The sequence below is a fragment of the Leptonychotes weddellii genome, chromosome X (genome assembly GCF_054177405.1).
Source record: "Leptonychotes weddellii isolate Sample4059 chromosome X, ASM5417740v2, whole genome shotgun sequence".
Classification (NCBI taxonomy): Eukaryota; Metazoa; Chordata; class Mammalia; order Carnivora; family Phocidae; genus Leptonychotes; species Leptonychotes weddellii.
In genome coordinates this window covers 64599931-64623034 of record NC_138385.1, presented here as the reverse complement: position 1 = coordinate 64623034, position 23104 = coordinate 64599931, and the positions used below count along the sequence as shown (strand labels likewise).

At 37.0% G+C, this 23104-nt stretch overlaps 1 long non-coding RNA gene across 1 annotated transcript in view; it reads left to right on the top strand.

The window, feature by feature from the left end:
* The window catches only part of LOC145717846 (uncharacterized), a 33009-nt gene extending 12683 nt beyond the window's left edge, over window positions 1-20326 (top strand). Inside the window, exon 2 of the long non-coding RNA XR_014141312.1 lies at window positions 601-20326. This is a non-coding gene — a long non-coding RNA (uncharacterized LOC145717846). The remainder of the gene's footprint in view (window positions 1-600) is intronic.
* Window positions 20327-23104: the final 2778 nt, after the last annotated feature.

Genomic DNA, 23104 nt, shown 5'->3' with positions numbered 1-23104 from the left:
ATTTATTGTGCTGAGTGGAGTGGGTTGAGTGAGGCATATGCACAGGAGGGTGCTGGGGTGTGTTGCACTCTTAGGAAGGTTTGCTCTGGTCTGCTTGTGGGTGATGACCTGATGCTGTTTTGGAGAACTCCTGTGGAGAGCAGGTTGGATGAAGCAGGTCTGTATGAGAACATGGAGGCACAGCATATTGCTAGCAAGCAAGTTGGAGAGTGTTTGCTCTGGTTCCTACAGCTGTCTGTGCATCTAGGCTGGGGGTTGACGGAGAGAAATGGTTCCCACCAGTGCTTTTCATTTTGGAGAAGTTTCCTGAAGACTCCTGCCTTTCCTATACATGTTCTGAGATTAGTAAACAAATCTCTTTCCCGTATACTATGCTGATGCTCCTATACTTTATCTTAGTGGGATTGTTTGTTATGCTATTTCTTTAAGGGTGGTGACTCAGTTTCCTATTGTTCTCATGTTCTCCCAGAGCTGACCCTACTGATTTTTTTAAATTTCTTTAAAATTCCTGGTGTTAAGCCTCACTGATTATAAAAACTCTCTCGAAGTTAAGCCACTCTGGTTTTCAAAGCCGAATGTTATACTGATTTGTCTTTCCAGCCTGGGGTGCCTTGTGTGGGGTCTTCTCCTTTTCCTTTTCTGTACTTGCAGTATCCCTCCTTCCCCTGGTCAGTCTCACAGGTCACTTTGTTTCACAACCAGTTCTGTGCCCTTCCTGCTGTTTTTGATGTGGCCTCTTCTCTACAGTTAGCTTTGGAGAGTCTGTTCTGGCAGTCTTCAGGTTGTGTTCTGAGTTATTTACACTGATGGTGTTATATAGCTGGATCTGTGGGGTGAGGTGAGCTTAGGATCCTCCTACTCTGCCATCCTCCCCAGAACTCCTTCCTATACTACTTTAGATTGATCATTTTTAAAAGGAAAATATGATATGGTCAAGTTCTTTTCTTGGTAATCTTCCTTCCTGACGTGTTATTTCATCGCAGTGTTTTGTTTTTCTTGGAAGTGCACCAACTTTTTTTGCATTGATTTCATATAAGTTTTCTACTATTGCCATAACAAATTTATCACAAATGTAGGGGCTTAAAACAATACATTTACTATTTTACCATTGTGTAGGTCAGAAATCTGGTACAGGTCTCATTGGATGAAAATCAAGTTATTGGCAAGCTGCATTCCTTTCTGGAGGGTCTAGAGGAAAATTCATGTCTTACTCATTTGGTTGTTGGCAGAACTCAATTTCTCATGACTGTAAGTCTAGAATCTCTGTTTCCTTGCTAGCTGTCAACTGAGGGCTGTTCTCAGTTTCAAGAGTTTACCTTCATTATTTGGCTTGTTGTGTCCTTTTTCCATCTTCAAAGCCAACAATAGATTGTGTCCCTCCTACCATAGAATTTCTACACTTTCTTTCTTTTTTATTCCTGAGAGATATTTTGGGAATTTACATCACCTAGGATGTATGCATATGTTTGAAAATGTTGCACTAAAAAAGATATATAGTGACACCAAAGGAAAGTAAGATTATTTTTCTTCTAAAAAGAATGGTTATATGACTCACTTTTGAGGAAAAAAATGTGGAACAAAAGCATTTTTTTTTTAAGATTTTATTTATTTGACAGAGAGAGCACAAGCAGAGGGAGAGAGAGGGAGAAGCAGGTTCCCTGCTGAGCAAGGAGCCCGATGTGGGACTTGATCCCAGGACCCTGGGATCATGACCTGGGCCGAAGGCAGCCGCTTAACCGACTGAGCCACCCAGGCGTCCCAACAAAAGCATTTTTATGTTGTTATAAGACATTTTTTTCTGAAATCACAGAACCTGTGTTCAAATATGATTTCTTTATTTTCTGATTATATCACTTGAAGCAAGTCATTGAACTTTTGAGTCCAATTTTCACTTCTATAAATGAGGATAATGAATACCTGTCACAGTTTATTTATAGGCTATAAATATTAAGTGACATAAGTAAATTAAAAAAAAATTGTATGCAATTTTAGTTTTGGCAGAGCTCCCAAATCAATGCATCATCTCCTCTAAGCTACCAAAGTCAGCCATGACTCCACCACATTTGACCTGCAAAAAGGTGAAAGAAAACAATTTTTCTATTACCCTCAACTACAGAGTATATAAAATTGTCCTCATGAAAATAAATAAATAAGTAAATAAATAGTGTCCTCATGGATAATAGATGCAGAGATTTTTCTGCATATGGAATGTATATACCCCACACCCTCTAATAAGGATGGGTATTGATGGGGTTTTTAATCCTCATCTCACAATTTTTTTCATCTTTATTGATGTTTAATTGGCAAATAAAATTGTAAGATATTTAAAGTGTACATCATGGTGACTTGATATACATATACATTGTGAAAAGATTTCCACCATCTTGTTAATTAAGACACCCATCACCTCACATATTTATTGGGTTTTTTTGGTGAGAACATTTAAATTCTACTCTCTTAGCAAATTTCAATTATACAATACATTAGTATCAACTATAATCATCATGTTTTACATTAAATCCTCAGACCTTGTTCATCTTATAGTTGAAAGGTTGTATCCTTTGACCAACGTCTTCCTATTTCCCCCAATCCCCAACCCCTGGCAACTACTTTTATATTCTTTGTTTCTAGGAGTTTGACTTTTTTTTAAATTCCATATATAAATGATACCATGCAGTATTTGTCTTTCTCTGTCTGGCTTATTTCACTTAGCATAATGCCCTCAAGGTCCATCCATGTTGTCACAAATGGCAACGTTTCCTTCTTTCTCATAGCTAAATATTTATATGTATGTGTGTGTGTGTGTATTTATTTGTGTGTGTGTATCATGTCTTCTTTATCCTTCTGGCTACTGATTGACACTTAAGTTATTTCCATATCTTGGCTATTATGAATAGTGCTGCAATGAACACTGGAGTGCAACTGTCTCTTCAATATTCTGTTTTCATTACCTTATGTACCTATAAGTCTCCATTTTCTTTTTCTTTTTCTTTTTTGTCTTTACATCTCTCTCTGACTCAGCTGGGGAAAAATCCTCTGCTTTTAAGGAATTATGCAATTAGTGTGCGTGCACCCAGGTAATACAGAATAATCTCCCCCATCTCAAGGCCTTTAACTTAATCACATCATCAAAGTTCTTTCCATGTAAGGTAACGTAGTAGTTGTAGGTTCTGGGAATTAAGGTGTGGACATTTTTGGGTAGTCATCATTCTGCTTACCTGAGACAGCCTGTTCTTGTTGGAGGATGAAGATAGATGGTGGGAAGATCTACACATCATATGATTTTCTTAGATCAGAGAGAATGAAGCTAGATCAGCAAGCTGGAGCTTTTAACCTTGTGTGACATGCTAGGTAAGCTTAAAATAAAGCTAGGAAATGGGAAGTCGTTGAAGATTTTTTAAGGAGGGTACTATATTCACATTCTTGTTTTATATAGATCATACTAGTGAGGCTATGGAAAATGGTGTAGAAAGAGATTGGGGTAAGAAGACCATTTAAAATGTTTTTGTAATAATCCTGACAAGTAATGGTGAAAGCCTGAAGTCAGTCAGTCATAGAGGAATGGATTTCAGAAAGGTTGATGAAATATTACTGATTAGTTGGTATAATCAATCAGGGATCAACCAGAGAAACAGAACCAGTAAGAGATATATATTAAAAATGTATTCAAGGAATTGGCTTATGTGATTGCAGGGACTGACTAGATGAGTCTGAAATCCATAGAGCAGTCCCTCAGGAATGCAGAATGAAACTTTCTGGCATGGGCTGAAGCTAGCGTTCAGAGGTGAGGTTTCTTCAGGGAAGCCTCATTCTGCTCTTAAGACCTATCAGCTGATTGAATTAGGTCCACCCACAATTTATGGGATAATCTCCTTTACCTAAATGAGATCACAGACATTAATTACATCTACAAAATGGCTTTACAGCAACAGCTAGATCAGTGCTTGATTGAATAACTGGGGTATCTAGTCTAGCCAAGTATACATATATAAAAGATCAAAGTTGTAAGAGATATAGAAAAAAATTTATATACATATATATATATATATCTCCTACAACTTTTGATTATCCCATTGGTTGTTTGTATAGATAAAAAATCTGTATTGATCCGGGCCTTGACTCAAACTTCATTTTATATACAAAGAAGAAAGTTTTAATACACACTGACTTTTCCAGGAATGCATCTACCATGTAAACCAACATAAGATCTTACTTTGTTTTGTTCAGAATGTTACCAAGAACGTTCATCATTTTGGAAAATCATTTCACCTACAAAATACTGCTCTTGGATATTTGAAATAATAGTAATAACAGAGCTGTATCAGTCAGCATTTATAGCTATTACATTTACAGGCATTCTCTGTATACTTGTCTGCATATGTCTTTTAGTGTTGTCATGCCCCAGCATTTCCATATTGAAATACATTTTGTTTCCTCATAAACTACTTTCTTTGTATTTCTCTTTCATATTATAGATACCATATTTTTGGCATCATGTATATTTTATTTCCATATCATAAAATAGGCATTAAAATATTTAAGAAACAGGGCCAGATAGACTTGAGAAACGCTAACTTAGAGGAAAGAAGATAAGAATGGGTGAAAATGTTGAAAAATTTCATGTAGAGATGCAGGAACTTGTTAGAATGGCTGTGCATTATGCTTTGTGGTAGAGGTTACCATAGCTCTAATTGCCAGATTTAGTGAATAGCTTTTAGCTTTTATCGTGACTCTCTGTAATATTTAAAATTCTCTCCTCTTTTCCTTTTTATGACATCCTTCTTCAGTTCTTCTCTTACATATCTGGCCTTTGTTTCTCACTCTCTTTCTGAGTACTCCTCTGCCTGGATCTTTAGATTTGGTGATTCCTAAATCTCCCTGTTTGAATTCTCAATTCTCCTTGGCAATCTCACCCATGCCTTGGGTCTAATTAAACATACATATGCAGATGTTTCCCAAATCTGTACCACCAGCACAAGCCTTTATGCCAAGCTTCAGACTCATGAAGCGAACTGCCTGCTAACTTTTTCTATGTGGATGCCTTACCAGCACCTCAAAACTGAACATAGCCAAAACTGAACTCTTCATTACTCCACCAGCAGCACCATAAACCTCTTTCTTATTCTTGTTGGTGCTAATATTCCCAAGGAAAAACAACTAGGACATCATGTCATATTTCTCCTTTTTTACCTCCTTTTTTACTTTTTAATCTGATGCAAAATCATAATGATCATTCCTTCAGAATATCTCATGAATTTGTCTTCTATTCCATTTCCTAAACTCCATTCCAGTACCCTAGTTTAGACCCTTACCATTTCTCCTGATGACAATAATAATTTCATAACTGAATCTACTGCCTCCACTACTGCCTGATGACTTTGGTACAGTCTCTAGAATAAATATCTAACCACATTGTTTCTCTACTTAAAATCCTTCAATGACTTTCTATTTCCGATGATAGTCTTAGTGTGGCCTAAAAGATTCTCTATGGCATGTCTCTTACTTAAACTGGTCTTCTGCTAATCCCTACACTCCACCCCAAACTTATATAATCCTTTTCTTATATTTTATGTTTCACCAGGGTTTCCTTGAACCTATGTTTGACTCCCATTTGTTTGTATATTTGTTTTTCTCTAATATCTTCATATCTTTTACCTCATGAACTTCATTCTTCAAAGTCCTGCTCAGTTGTCTTAGCCTTAAGAAAATTTTCTTTTATTTCCTGTTCTTTGTCTCTAGAAGTGATTACTTCCTCTTTGCTACTTCTCTGCCTGATATTTATCTATTATTGTACATCTCATATACAGGCTTGGTAGATGCACATTGATACATATTGAAATCTCAATATAGCATCTTTCCATCTTGTTGATTAGGAATGTAAAAGATAAAATACACAATAGAAGTTCATAGGTTTGTTTCTTTTGTATTGCTTATTAATTGATATATAACTCATAGTAAAGCACATAAATCTTAAGTATATAGCTCTGATGATTTTGTACCCATATTGAATATTCATGTAATCACCACCTAGAGCAAAATATAGAACATTTTCAGTAACCCAGAAGGTTCATTTGTACTCCTTCCAAGTCAGTACCCTCAAGAAGTAACCACTATTCTGACTTCTATCACCATCTATTAGTTTTGCCTGTGCTTCAACTTTATATACATGGAGTCACAGACTACGTGTTCTTTGCTCAGACAGGTTTTTATAAAAACCTTAGAACTTTGGTGCACTCTAATGTTGTCTATGAGGAAAGAGATTCTGAAAGCCTATGAGAGGATGTTCCAAGAATGAGGCAAGGCTTCAACAACTCCTGAGTTACAAAGATCAGAAAGTCTATGAACATTTGGATGGGTGCCCTCACTAAAATAAAATGTTGTAGCAGATATATATTAACAAGAACAAGGAAAAATGAAATCTCAAGAATTTTGAAGAAACTATAGAGGAAGAGATCCTCAAAATTTTCTAGAAAAGAAGAGATGTTAATTTGGAACTAACTCAGTTCTATTCAGTCAGCACTTACTGAGAACTTCTGTGTGTCAGGCACAGAGAGTACTAAACTGCACCTGCCCTTGAAGACTACACAGTCTAGTGCTGGAGACAGAATCATCTTCTAAGGGAGATTTGAATTAAATATACATTATCAGTGGGAGACACTCAAATGAAGAAAGTTGATGAGGTGTATTTCATTTTCAGCCATGATTAATTTGAGATACCTGTGGGACATTCAGGTGTAGATGGTCTTTAGAATATCAGAATTATAGACAAGGGATGCAGATTTGGATACTATCAGCATATAGATGGGGATTATGAGTACTTGAATGGGAGCTGAAGTCATGAGGAATGTATACTGTGAGACAAGACAGTGAAAATGGAATTCTGAAGAACACCAATGTTGAAAAGACTATGGAGAGGAAGAGGATCCTGCAAATGAAACTGCATAGCCAAAGAAGGAAGGAGAACAGAACATGAAGTGTCCTAAAAAATAATAATAATAATGAAGTGTCCTATAACCTAAGGGAAAAGAGTATCTCAAGAAAGAGGAGGTAATCAACAGTGTCAACATGTTTTTGTAAAAGACTTTAAAGTGTCCATTGGTGTTGGGAATGGAAGGGAGAGAACAATCATTGAATCTATCAAAGGAGGTCCTTGATTTGGTATGTAAGAAATAAAAAAAAGATTGTAGTGGTTTGAGGAGTGCATAGAGGAAGAGTGGGGAAGTGGTCAAAGAGAATGCAGACAGTGCTTTCAAGAAATTGAGATATGATACATAGGAAGAAGGAGAGATATTTATAATAAGGGGAACATAAAGTTAAATGAAACTTTGTTTTGAAGGAAAAGACTTGAGAATATTAAATATTCATGGGAATGTCAAATAGGGAGAAGCAGAAGGGACAGGAAAAAGTGGGTATAATTAATGGTTTGAGGGAGGTGAGATCAAGTGCAGAGATGGAAGAATATGCCTTAGGAGAGGAGAAAACTGAAGGGAGAAATAGACAATAATAGTTGAGGACATAAATACTCCACTTTCAGTAATGGGTAGAATATGTAGACAGATCAATAAAGAAATAGCAGACTTACCTGCAGATTGAAAGTGAGGAGATGGAGAAACATTTATCATGGACCTCAAAAGAAAGTGGAGGTAGCAGTACTTCTATCAGGCTAACTAGATTTTAAATCAAACACTGTAATAAGACATGAAGAAGACTACTATATCATAATAAAGAGAACTATCTAACAGGATATAACAATTGTAAATATTTATGTACCCAACATGGAAGCAACCAAATATATAATATAGTTAATAATGAACATAATGGAACTCATTAATAATAATATAATAATTCTAAGCAACAATAACAGTCCACATTCCTCAATGGACAGATCATCTAAGCAGAAAATCAACAAGGAAACAATGGCTTTAAATGACGCACTGGACCAGAAGGACTTAACAGATATATTCAGATCATTCCATCCCAAAGCTGCATTCTTGTCAAGTGCACATGGGATGTGCTCCAAAATAGATCTCATATTAGGTCACAGATCACACCTAAAAAAGTACAAAAAGACTGAGATCAAACCATGCATATTTTCTGACCATAATGCTATGAAACTTGAAGTCAACCACAAGAAAAAATTTAGAAATACCAGAAATGCATGGAGGTTAAACAACATTCTACGAAACAGTGAATGGGTCAACAAGGAAATCAAAGAAGAAATAAATACAAGGAACTAAATGAAAATGAAAACACAATGGTCCAAAACATTTGGAATGCAGCTAAAGCTGCTGAAAGTATATTGTAATACAAGCCTACTTCAAGAAGCAAGAAAAATCTCAAACTACCTAACCTTATACCTAAAGGAGCTAGAAAAAGAACAACAAATGAAGCCTAAAGCCAGAAGAAGAATAGAAATAATAAAAATTAGAAAAGAAAAAAATGATGTAGAAACAAACAAAAAAAAATCAAAAACAAAAACCCAACAGAACAGATCAATGAATCAAAAGGTGATCCTTTGAAAAAAATAATAAAATTGATAAACCCCAGCCAGACTTATCAAAAAGAAAAGATAAAGGACCCAAGTAAATAAAATCATAAATGAGAGAGGAGAAATAACAAGCAACACCACAGAAATATATACAATTATAAGAGAATATGATGAAAAACTATATGCCAACAAATTGGGCAATGTGGAAGAAATGGATAAATTCCTAGAAACATATAAACTACTAAAATTAAAACAGGAGGAAACAGAAAACTTGAACAGACTGATAACCAGCAAAGAAATTGAATCAACAATCAAAAATCTCCTAGAAACAAAGTCCAGGGCTAGATGACTTCACCAGTGAATTCAAGAAAACATTAAAAGAGGAGTTAATATCTGTGCTTCTCCAACTATTGGAAAAAATAGAAATGGAAGTATAACTTCCAATTTCATTCTGTGAGGCCAGCATTATCCTTATAACAAAACCAGCCAGACTCAACAGAAAAAGAGAACTATATAGGCCAATACCCTTGATGAACATGGATGCAAAAATTCTCAATAAATTAATAGTGAATTGAATCCAACAGTACATTAAAAGAATCATCACCATGATCTAGTGGCATTTATTCCTGGGCTGCAAGGGTGGTTCACTGTTCAAAAATCAATCATTGTGATACACCATATTAATAAAAGAAAGGAAGAAAAAACATATGATCCTTCCAATAGATGCAGAAATACCATTCACAAAGTACAACATCCATTCATGATAAAAACTGTCAACAAAATAGGGACAGAGGGAACATAGCTCAACATCATAAAAGCCATATACAAGAGACCCATAGCTAATATCATCCTCAATGGGGAAAAACTGAGAGCTTTTCCTTTTTGGCCAGAAACAAGACAAGGATGGCCGCTCTCAGCATTGTTATTTAACATAGCATTGGAAGTCCTAGCCACAATAATCAGACCAAAAAAAAAAAAAAATCCAAATTGGTAAGGAAGAAGTAAAACTTCCACTATTTGTAGATGACATGATACTCTATATAGAAGACCCGTCACTCTACCAAAAAAAACTGCTAGAAATGATAAATGAATTTAGTAAAGTTGTAGGACACAAAATCAACATGCAGAAATCTTTTGCATTTTTATACACCACTAATGAAGTGGCAGAAAAAGAAATCAAGGATCAGTCCCACTTATAAATCACCAAAAACAATGAGACACCTAGGCATAAACCTAACCAAAGAGGTGAAAGACCTTTATTCTGAAAACTGTAAAACACTGATGAAAAAAATTGAAAATGACACAAAGAAAAGGAAAGTCATTCCATGCTCATGGATTAGAAGAACAAACATTGTTAAAAACGTCTACACAAAGCAGTCTACATATTTAATGCAATCTCTATCAAAATACCAACAGAATTTTTCACAGAGCTAGAAAAACAATCATAAAATTTGTATGGAACCACAAAAAAATCCTGAATAGCCAAAGCAACGTTGAAAAAGAAGAAGGAGGAAACAAAAAGCAAACCTGGCGGCATCACAGTTCCAGACTTCAAGTTCTCTTACAAAGGTATAGTGATCAAAACAGTATGGTACTGGCACAAAAATAGACACATAGATCAATGGAACAGAATAGAAGTCCAAGAAATGAACCTATAACTATATGGTATTTAATCTGACAAAGCAGGAAAGAATATCCAATGGGCAAAAGACAGTCTCCTCAAAAAATGGTTTTGGGGAAACTGGACAGCAACATGTAAAATAATGAAAGTGGACCACATTGTTACACTATACACAAACATAAATTCAAACTGGATGAAATACCTAAGTGTGAGACAAGAAACCCTTAAAATCCTACAGGAGAACACAGGCAGTAAGCTCTTTGTCATTAGCTGGAGAAGCTTCTTCCTAGATAGTGTCCTGAGGTAAGGGAAACAAAAGCAAAAATAAACTATAGGGATTTCTTCAAAATAGAAACTTCTGTACAGTGAAGTAGACAATCAACAAAACTAAAAGGCAACCTTCAGAATGGGAGAAGATATTTGCAAATGACATATCTGATAAAGCATTAGTATCCAAAATACATAAAGAAGTAAACTCAACATCCAAAAAATGAATAATCCATATTAAAATATTGGCAGAAGACATCAGTATTTTTTCCAAGAAGACATAGAGATAACCAACAGACACATGAAAAGATGCTCAACATCACTCATCATCACGGAAATAAAAATAAAAACTACAATGAGATATCCTTTCACACCAGTCAGAATGGCTAAAATTAGCAACACTAGAAACAACCGGTCTTGGAAAGTATGTGGAGAAAGGGGAACTGTCTTGCACTCTTGTTCGGAATGCACACTGGTGCAGCCACTGTGGAAAATAGTATGGAATTGCATCAAAAAGTTAAAAACATCAATACGCTATATGCCAGCAATGGCACTACTAGGTATTTACCCAAAGAACACAAAAATACTAATTCAGATGTATACATGTACCATGATGTTTACAGCAGCATTATCTACAATAGTCAAATTATGGAAATATCTCAAGTGTCCAGTGACTTATGGATGGATAAAGAATTGGTATATATGTATATAGAGTGGAATATTACTCAGCCATAAAAATGAATGAAATCTTGCCATTTGCAATGATATCATGGAGACCTAGAGTATTATCGTAAGTGAAATAAGTGAGTCAGATAAAGACAAATACCATATGATTTCACTCATATGTGGAATTTAAGAAACAAAAGAAACAAAGGGAAAAAAGAGATAGGCAAATCAAGAAACAGACTCTTAACTATGGATTACAAACTGATGGTTTCCAGAGGGGAAGGGTTAAATAGGTGTTGGGGATTAAGGAGTGTACTTGTGATGAGCACCGGGTGTTGTATGGAAGTGTTGAATCACTGTATTGTGTACCTGAAACTAATATTATACTGTTAGTTAACTAACTGGAATTTAAATAAAAACTTTAAAAGAAGTGTTAAAATATGTTAGTCTTTATAAGAAGAGAAAATTTGGGGTAGGATCCAAGAATGCAACATAGGAAGACCTTGAACTCATCTCCACAGATAGACCAAATCACCTACATATAGAGCAATTCCTCCAGAAGAACTGCGGTCTGACTTAACAGCTTCTCCACAACAAAGGATAGAGGGACTACATAGATGATGGCAGGAGAGACAGACACAAGGAAACTATGAGAACCCTATCCCCAGTTCGGTGAACTGCACCTTGGAGGTATAGCACTGACAGACATAGAGCAGATTCTCTACCCTAGGTTACAGGGGAAAACAAACAAACAAACAAACTGTGGTTTAAAAGGGCAAGTAGAATTTAAAAGATGCAGCCCTTCAGTATCTGCAAAATGCTGGGGGACCTTTGGAATGCCATCTGGAATCAGAGTGGCTGGTGAGCACTATTGTTTATGCTCCCCCTCCACCTTGATAACAAAGATAAAAGCAGAATCTGGGCACCCTCACTGGCCTAATGTTTTAATGATTCCCCAGATTCCGTGCCCAAACCAGCTTTCACGACCTTGGAGCGCAGGAAAAACAAACAAACAAACAAACAAACAAAACAACTGATTTAAAAGAACAACTAAAATATAAAGGAAACAACCCTAGAAGTACTGTGGGGACATCGCACTATTGGAGGGGCTGGTGAGTGCCATTGTTTATGCATCCCCTCCACCTTGATAATGCAGACAGGAGCAGGGTACTTACAGGCAACCTAACCAGCTGGCTGCCCTGGTGAGCCCTGGACCCCTAGCTCACAGTAGCCACAGTCATCCCACCCAAGACAGCCCCCACCACCTACCCAATCTCCAGCTATCCCACCCAGGTCGCCCCAGCATTCTGTGCATGAGGACATTCCTGGACAGTGCCCACTACAGCTCCAGCCATCTCATCAAGGCAACACAGGACAACCCAGGTCCATACCCACTTTGGATCCAGATGTCCTGCCCAAGGGCTCCCTGCACTGAATGCACTAGGAACCCCCAGCCTATACCTGCTGCAGCTGCAGCTGCTCTGCCAGAGCAAACCTGCACAGAATGCCAAGAGACTCCCTGGCAGCAGCCCTTTTAGCTTCACCTGTCCTATCAAGAAGCCCTTTTTATGGAGTGCCCTGGGACCTTCCACCCTGCACCCAGTTCACCTCTAGCCATCCCACCAGGCAGCCTCTGTGTGGACTTTCCTGGGTCATCTCACTTGTGCCTTCTACAGTTCCAGCCAGGCAACAAAAGCTGCTAAACCAACACTGTCTACACACGGCCAGTCATTCAAGACTAGGAGAAATAACTGGTCCATGTAATTAATAGAAACAAACAAAGTCAAATAAAATGAGGAGACATAGGAATATGCTCCAAAGGAAAGAAAGAGACAAAATTTTAGAAAATAACTAAATGAAATGGAGTTAAACGATCTCTCTAATAAAGAGTTCAAAGTAATGGTCATAAAAATGGTCATTGGATTGGAGAGAGGAGTGGATGAACTCAGTAAAAACTTCAAAAAAGTGATAGAAAGTATTAAAAAGAACCAATCAGTTGAAGAATACCATATCTGAAATGAAAAAAAATCCACTACATGGAATTGATAGATTAGAAGATATAGAAGTACAGACCAGGAATCTGTAAGAGAGAGCTCTGGAAAGTGACCAAACTGAACAGCAAAAATGCAAAAAAAAAAAATTTTAAATGAGGAAAGTTTCCTTCTGAGAGAGCATCAAGTGTATTAATATTCTAATTATACAAGTTCCAGAAGGAGAAGTGAGAGAGAAAGGGGCAGAAAGCTTATTTGAAGAAATAATGGCTGAAAACTTCCATAGTCTGGAGAAAGAAACATGATATCCGGGTCCAGGAAGCATGTATATCTCTAAATATGGTGAATGGAAGGAGGTCCACACCAAGATACATAATAATTAAAATGTCAAATATTAAAGATAAAGAGAGCAAGGGAAAAAGTAGCAAGGGAAAAATCAACTAGTTACATAAAAGGAAAACACCAGAAGGCTATCAGGTGATTTATACAGCAGCAACTTTGCACTTGAGAAGGCAATGACATGATATATTCAACGTGCAAGAAGAAAAACCTGCAACTAGTAATACCCTACCCAGCAAAGTTACATTCAGACCTGAAGGAGAGATAATTTCCCAGACAAACAAAAGCTAATGAAGTTTATCCCCACTGAACCTGTTTTAGAAAAAAAAAAAACAACTCATTATTTATTTATTTTTAAAGGCACTTCATTAAGTGGGAAAAGGGAAACATCATAATTAAAAGAAAAAAATTTAAAAATCATGAGTAAAAGCAAACATACAATGAGAATATTAGATTAGTCACTTATAAAACTAGTGTGAAGGTTAAAAAAACAAAAGCAGTAAAATTAATTATATAAACAAATACTTCAGGGAGTCAAAAAATTAAAAAATATATATATAAAATATATACATAAAAACTGGAGAGAGGAGTAGAAATGCAGTACTTTTAGAATGTGTTTGAACTTAAGTGACCATCAACCTAATAATAGACTACTATAGAGGTGGAGCCTGAGAAGATGACAGAGTAGTGGGACCCTAAGCTCACCTTGTCCCATGGATACAACTAGATAACACTCAAGTGTAAATAACCCAGAAAACAACCTGAAGACTGGCAGAATAAACACTGCAGTGAAGGGTAAAGAGGCAACATCAAGGAAGGTAGGGAACTTGGAGACATGGTTTGGCTGCAAAATGGCCCTTGGCCATCTGCAGATGGAGGGAGCCTTGGGATTCAAGAGGGGAGAGATATAGATTATCACATTGTGGAGTCCACACTGGGAAGAAAAATTCCCACGGCTTTGAAATCACGAAGGACCAAATTTCATGAGTTCTTAAAACCAGCAGGACTCAAAAGCCTAGAGTTTTAAAAATCAGTGGGATTGGCTCTGGGAGAGCAGGCAGGAAAGAGGAAGTTGTGTCTCTACCCTTACAGGGCACAACAAACAGACCCTAGAGGTCCAACCTAGAAGCAGCTGTTTGAAAAACACCTGGGGAATACAGGAGGGAGAGTTACTTACTGAACTTAGACTCTGTCCCAGAGAGACAGGGACTGCTGGTGGACTTCTGCAGGAAAAAAGGAGCTAGCAGGTGCCATCTCCTTCCCCCACTCCCCAACATAAATACACTGCCACTAGCAGGAACCAGCCTGGCACCATTACTACCTAACTTGCTTATATCTAACCCTGTACCTTTCCCTGTGGTGGCCCTGCTCTTCCCAGTCACCTTTCCTTCAGTCATGTTGCTAGAAGTCCTTTAACCAGACTAGTGCAGACCTTGTCAACACCATGTCTCCCAACTCACATGTTTTATGGGGCCTTGGTCCTTGTGGCAGTGGCAGCAGCAGCAGTGGCAGGCCATGTAGAAGCTTGAGGTGCACCTAGATAAAATTGTGTGCTGTGCCAGGTTTGCACACTTTCTGGATGAATCCAGGGTGGCCAAAGTTCTGGGTGTGACAGCAGATCTCATTTCACAAGCAGATCAGAGTGCACCTTGTTAAAATGGCATGCCCCACCCCGCCCTGGGACCAAACCACGACAGGCAAAGAGAGCCTCTGTATATGACTGGACTAAAGGAGAAAGTGGACAGGACACAACTGCAGGGCACATGCAACACACATAGGAGCCAGCCCATGAAGTGTCATGTTCTGGGGAACAGAGCATATGCACTGCAGGGCAATATAAGTACTCTTCTTCATACAGCCATTACCCTCAAGAACAGGAGACATATCTGACTTCCTAACACACAGAAACACAGAGAGTAAGACAAAATGAGATAGAGGAATATGTCCCAAATTAAAGAACTGGACAGAACCACAGCAAGAGACCTAAGTGAAACAGATATAAATAATACGCCTTATAGAGGATTTAAAGTAATGATCATAAAGATACTCACTGGACTTTAGAAAAGGGTGGAGAACATCAGTGAGACTCCTTTTTTTTTATTTGAAAGATTTTATTTATTTATTTGACAGAGAGAGAGACAGTGAGAGAGGGAACACAAGCAAGGGGAGTGGGAGAGAGAGAAGCAGGCTTCCTGCTGAGCATGGAGCCCGACATAGGGCTTGATCCCAGGACCCTTGGATCATGACCTAGCCGAAGGCAGCCGCTTAACCAACTGAGCCACCCAGGTGCCCCAGAGACTCTTGATAAAGAGATTAAAAAATAACATATTAGAGATGAAGAACTCCAAAAAATAACATATCAGAGATGAAGAACTCCATATAAAATACAATAGATGGAATAAATAGTGGACAATAGGAAGGAGAGGAACTTATATGTGACCTGAAGGATAGAGTAATGGAAAGTAATCAAGGTAAACAGGTGAAAGACAAACAAATACTGCATAATGAGAATAGACTTAGAAAACTCAATGACTGCATCAAGAGCAATAACGTTCTTTTTTTTTTTTTTTAAAGATTTTATTTATTTATTTGACAGAGAGAGAGACAGCGAGAGCAGGAACACAAGCAGGGGGAGTGGGAGAGGGAGAAGCAGGCTTCCCACCGAGCAGGGAGCCCCATGTGGGGACTCGATCCCAGGACCCTGGGATCATGACCTGAGCCGAAGGCAGACGCTTAACGACTGAGCCACCCAGGCGCCCAAGAGCAATAACGTTCTTATTATAGGATTCCCAAAAGAGAAGAGAGAAATGGAGGGGCAAAAAATATACTTAAATAATAGCTGAAAACAACCTGAATATGGGGAAGGAAACAGAGATCCAGATTTAGGAGGCACAGAAACCCCCCAAGAAATTCAACCCAAGAAGGTACATGTCAAGACACATAGTAATAAAAATGGCAAAAAGTAGTGAAAATGAGAGAATTTCAAAAACAGTGAAAAAAAAGTAGATTGTTACATACTGGGGAAACCACATAAGGATATCATTTGATTTTACAGCAGAAACTGCAGGCCAGATGGAAGAAGCATGATATATTCAAAGTGATGTAAAGGGAAAATCTTCAGCCATGAATATTCTATCAACCAAGGGCATCATTCAGAATAGGAGGAGAGATAGTTTCTCAGACAGACAAAGGTAAAGAAGTTTCTGACCCCTAAACCAGCCCCACAAGAAATATTAAAGGGGACTCTTTGAGTGGAAAGACCATAAGTAAAAGTATGAAAAGTAGTAACCACAAAACCAGTAATAAGTATATCTGTAAAAATCAATCAAAAGATTCACAAAATATAAGGATGTAAAATGTGACACCATATACCCAAAACATGGAGGGAAGAGGAGTAAAGAATGGGTTCAAACATAAGTGACCATTAACCTAATATAGGCTAGTATATTCAGATGTTATGTACAAACCTATTGGTAACCAGAAATAAAAAACCAGTAATAGATATAAAATAATAAAGAGAATGTATTCCCAAGTATATCACTAAAGAAAGGCAACAAACCATGAAAGCTATTAAAGAAAGGATGAGAAAACTATAAAAACAACAAAAGTACCACTGTGGCAATAATTATCTATCAATAATTACTTTGGATGTAAATGGACTAAATACTCCAATCAAAACACTTATGGTGACAATATGGATAGAAAACCCAACACCCATCTATATGCTGCCTAGAAAAGACTCGTTTTAGATGTAAAGAACCCTACAGATTGAAAGTGAGGGGATGGACAAACATTTGTCTTGATAATGGATGTCAAAAGAAAGCCAGAGTACCCATACTTACATCAGACAGACTAGATTTGAATCAAAGACTGTAAGAAGAGATGAAGAAGGGCACTCTTATCATAATAAAGGGGTCCATCCAACAAGAAGATCTAACAATTGTAAATACTTAAGCCACCAACTTGGGGCTACCCAAATATATAAATAAATTAACAACACACATAAAGGAAATAATAATAATCAAAAATAGTAAGAGACTTTAACACCCCACTTACAGCAATGAACAGGTGATAGAAGCAGGAAATCAACAAGGAAACAATGGCTCTGAATGACACAGTGGACCACATAACAGATATATTCAGAACATTTCATCCTAAAGCAGCAGAATACACATTCTTTTTGAGTGCACATGGGGTATTCTCCAGGATAGATCACAAAGGGGGTCACAAATCAGGCCTCAACAGGTATAGATAGATGGAGATCATACCATGAATATTTTCTCACCATAATGTTATGAAACTTGAAGTCAACCACAAGCAAAAATTTGAAAAGACCACAAGTACGTGGATGTTAAAAAACATGCTACTAAACAATGAAACAAATCATCCAGGAAATCAAAAAGGAAATAAGAAAATAAACGGAAAGAAATAAAAATGACAACATTGGACAATGGTCCAAAAACTTTTGGATGCAGGAGAAGTGGTCTTAAAAGGGAAGTATGTAGCGATACACCTTCTCTTAAGAAGCAAGAAAAGTCTCAAACAGCCTAAATTTACACATAAAGGAGCCAAAAAAGAACAACAAATGAAACCTAAAGCCAGGAAGAAGGAAATAATAAAGATGAGAGCAGACATAAGTGATATGGAAACTAAAAAAAAACAAAAAACAAACAAACAAAAGAACAGAGTAGATCAAAGATACCAGGAGACGGTTCTTTGAAAAACTCAGTAAAATTGATAAACTCTAGCCAGAAGCATCAAAGGGAAGAGAAAGGATCCAACGAAATAAAATCACAAATGAGAGAGGAGAAATAACAACCAACACCACAGAAATACAGTTATAAGAGATTATGAAAAACTATATGCCAACAAATTGGGCTACATGGAAGAAATGTATAAATTCCTAAAAACATATAAACTGCCGAATCTAGGGTAAAATGGTGGAGTAGTAGAAGGACATTATGCTTCCCTCATCCCTTGAATACAGCTAGATAAATATCAAATCATTCTTAACACCTAGGAAATCAATCTGAGGACTGAGAAAACAAACACAGACAAGAAAAGATTCTTGAAAGCAGAAAGGGGGAAAAAGTCCTTAAGCTACAAAGGAAGACAGATTAAGTTTGCAGCAGATCTGTCCACAGAAACATGACAGGCCAGAAGAGAGTGGCAGGATATATTCAACATGCTAAATGGGAAAAATGTGCAGCCAAGAATACGTTATACAGCAAGGCTGTCATTCATCGTAGAAGGAGAACTAGAGTTTCCCAAACAAAAACCAAAAGAGTTCGTGACCACTAAACCAGCCCTGCAGGAAATATTAAAGGGCATTCTTTGGGGAAAAAAGAGCAAAAGCAACAAATTAGAAAGGAACAGAGAAAATCTCCAGAAACACCAATTTTACAGGCAACACAATGGCACTAAATTCATATCTTTCAATAATCACTCTGAAAGTAAGTGGACTAAACGCTCCGATAAAAAGACATAGGGTATCAGAATGGATAAAAAACAAGACCCACCTCTACGCTACCTACAAGACTCAATTTAGTCATAAATGCACCCTCAGATTGAAAGTGAGGAGATGGAGAACCATTTATCATGCAAATGGATGTGAAAAGAAAGCCAGGGTATCAATACTTATATTGGACAAAATAGACTTTAAAAGAAAGATTTTATGAATAGACAAAGAAGTACACTATATAGTAATAAAGGGGACAATCCAAAGAGACCACCATATAACAATTGTAAAGATTTATGCAGCAAACATGGGAGAAGCAAAATACATAAAATGGCTAATAGCAATCATAAAGGCACTAATTCATAGTAATACAGTCATAGTAGGGGACTTTAACACTTCATTTACATAAACTCATTATCCCAACAGAAAATCAACAAGGAAACATTTGCTTTGAATGACACATTGGACCAGATGAACTTAAATGTATTCAGAACATTCTGTCCTAAAACAGTGGAATACACATTCTTTTCAAGAGCACTTGGAACATTCTTCAGACTAGATCACATATTAGACCACAAAGAAAGTTTGAACAAATTCAAAAAGATTGAAGTCTTGCATACCATGCATCTTTTCAGACCACAATGCTATGAAGTTAGGAAACAACCATGAGGAAAACACTAGAAAGAACGCAAATACATGGAGGTTAAATAACATGCTACTAAACAATGAATGGGAAAACCAAGAAATCAAAGATGAGATTAAAAATTACATGGAGTGAATTGAAAATGAAAATACAGTGATCCAATGCCTTTAGGAGGCAGGAAAAGCAGTTCTAAGGGGTAGATTTATAGCAAATATAGGTCAACCTCAAGAAGCAGGGAAGTATTTAAACAACTTAACCTCCTAAAGGAGCTACAAAAGGAACAACAAACAAAACCCCAAACTAGGAGAAGGATGAAAATAATAAGATTGGAGCAGAAATAAATGATATAGAAAGTAAAAAATAATAATTTTAAAAGATTAATAAAATCAGGAGCTGGTTCTTTTTTCTTTTAATTTTATTTAATTATGTTAGTCACCATACATTACATCATTAGTTTTTGATGTAGTGTTCCATGTTTCATTGTTTGTGTAGAACACCCAGTGCTCCATTCAATACGTGCCCTCCTTAATACCCATCACCAGTCTAACCCATCCCCCCATGCTCCTTCCCTCTAAAACCCTAAGTTTGTTTCTCAGAGTCCATAGTCTCTCATGGTTCATCTCCCCCTCCGATTCCCCCCCCTTCATTTTTCCCTTCCTACTGTCTTTTTTTTTTTTTTTAACATATAATGTATTATTTCTTTCAGAGGTACAGGTCTGTGATTCATCAGTCTTACACAATTCACAGTGCTCACCATAGCACGTACCCTCCCCAATGTCCATGACCCAGCCACCCCATCCCTCCCTACCCCCACCACTCCAGCAACCCTCAGTTTGTTTCCTGAGATTAAGAATTCCTCATATCTGTGAGATCATATGATACTTGTCTTTCTCTGATTGACTTATTTTGCTTAGCATAATAACCTGTAGTTCCATCCATGTCATTGCAAATGACAAGATTTCAGGGGTTTTTTGATGGCTGCATAATATTCCATTGTATATAAATACCACATCTTCTTTATTCATTCATCTGTTGATGGACATCTTGGCTCTTTCCATAGTTTGGCTATTGTGAACATTGCTGCTATAAACATTGGGGTGCATGTACCCCTTCGGATCACTACATTTGTATCTTTGGGGTAAATACCCAGTAGTGCAATTGCTGGGTCATAGGGTAGCTCTATTTTCAACTTTTTGAGGAACCTCCATATTCTCAGGAGCTGGTTCTTGAAAAGATCAACAAAATCGATAAACCTTTAGCCAGACTCATCAAAATAGAGGGGATTCAAATAAAATCATCAGTTAAATAGGAGAAAAACAACTGACATCACAGAAATACCAGTGATTGTAAGAGAATATTATGAAAAGTATATGCCAACAAATTGGACAGCCTGGAAAAAATGCATAAATCCTAGAAAGATATAACCAACCAAAACTGAAGCAGAAACAAACAGACCAATTACCAGTAAAGAAATTGAATCAGTAATCAAAAAAGTCCACAACCAGACAGCTTCACAGCGAAATTCAAACAAACATTTAAGGAAGAGTTGATACCTATTCTTATAAAACTTTTCCAAAAATTAGAAGTGGAATGAAGACTTCCAAATTCATTCTATGAGGCCAGAATTACCCTGATAACAAAACCAGATGAAGGCACCACAAAAAAAGAGAATGACTGGCCAATATCCCTGAGGAACATAAATAGAAAAATTCTCAATAAATTCTCAATAAAATACTAGCAAACCAAATCCAACAATTCATTAGAAATAAAATCATTCAAGATGATCAAGTGGGATGTATTTCTGGGAGGGTGGTTCAATATTTGCAAATCAATCAACGTTATGCATCCTATCAGTAAGAACAAGGATAAAAATGAGTCATTTCAAGAGATGCAGAAAAAGCATTAGAGAAAGTACAAGATCCATTCATGACGAGTACCTCAACAAAGTAGGCTTAGAGGGAACATACCTCAACATAATCAGGGATATATATGAAAAACACAGAGCTAACATCATAGTCAATTGGGAAAAACCGAGAGCTTTTCCTTTAAGGTCAGGAACAAGACAAGGATGTCCAGTCTTACCACGGCAATCAGAAAACAAAAGGAAAGAAAAGGCATCCAAATCGGTAAGGGAATAGTAACACTTTCACTATTTGCAGATGATACAATATTCTATATAAAAAAACCCCAAGGACTCCACCACAAAACTATTAGAATTGATAAATGAATTCAGTAAAGTTGCAGGATACAAAATCATTGTGCAGAAACCTATTACATTTCTAGACACTAATAATAAAGCAGCAGATAGAGAAATTAACAAAACAATCTCATTTATAATTGCACCAAAAATAATAAAATACCTAAGAATATAATTAACCAAAGAGGTGAAAGACCTGTACACTGAAAACTATGAAACTCTAATGAAAGAAATTGACTATGACACAAAGAAATGGAAAGACATTCCGTGCTTATGGATTGGAAGAACAAATACTGTTAAAATGTCTATACTACCCAAAGCAGTCTACACATTTAATGTACTCCTTATCAAAATACCAGCAGTGTTTTTCACAGAAAAATAACAGACAATCCTAAAATTTGTATGGAAACACAAAAGAACTGGAATAGCCAAAGCAATCTTGAAAATGAAAAAACACTAGAGGTATCACAATTCCACATTTCAAGTTATATTGCAAAGCTGTAAAATCAAAGCAGTATGGTAGTGGCAAAAAAATAGAGACATAGATCAATAGAAAAGAATAGAAAGCCCAGAAATAAACTGACAATTACATGGTGATTAAATTTCATATTTATTTTTTAATTATTAAAAATATTTTATTTATTTATTAGAGAGAGAGAACACAGGAGTGGGAGGGAGGGGCAAAGGAGAGGGAGAAGCAGACTCCCTGCTGAGCAGGGAGCCTGACATGGGGCTCGATCCCAGGATCCCAAGATCATGACCTGAGCCAAAGGCAGACACTTAACCGACTCAGCCACCCAGGCACCCTGGTTGATTAAATTTCAATAAAGGAGGCAAGAATATGCAATGGGAAGAAGATAGTCTCTTTAACAAATGGTGTTGGGAATACTGGATAGGTGCATGCAAAATAATGAAACTGAGCCATTCTCTTACACCATAAACCAAAATCAACTTAAAATGTATTGAGGACTTAAATATGAGACCTGAAACCATAACACTTGTGCATTGGTGGTGGTATAGAAAGTTTGGAAAATAGTGTTCTCAAAAAGTCAAAAATAGAACTACTTATGAGCCAGCAATCTAACTACTGGGGATTTATACAATTAATACACATCTACTAATTCAAAGGGATACATGCACCTCTGTGTTTAGAGTAGCATTATTTCCAATAGCCAATATATGGAAGCTGCTCAGGTGTCCATCAATTTATGAATGGATAAAGAAGAAATGGTGTATAGGGCGCCTGGGTGGCTCAGTTGGTTGGGCGACTGCCTTCGGCTCAGGTCATGATCCTGGAGTCCCGGGATCGAGTCCCGCATCGGGCTCCCTGCTCGGCGGGGAGTCTGCTTCTCCCTCTGACCCTCCTCCCTCTCATGCTCTCTGTCTCTCATTCTCTCTCTCTCAAATAAATAAATAAAATCTTTAAAAAAAAAA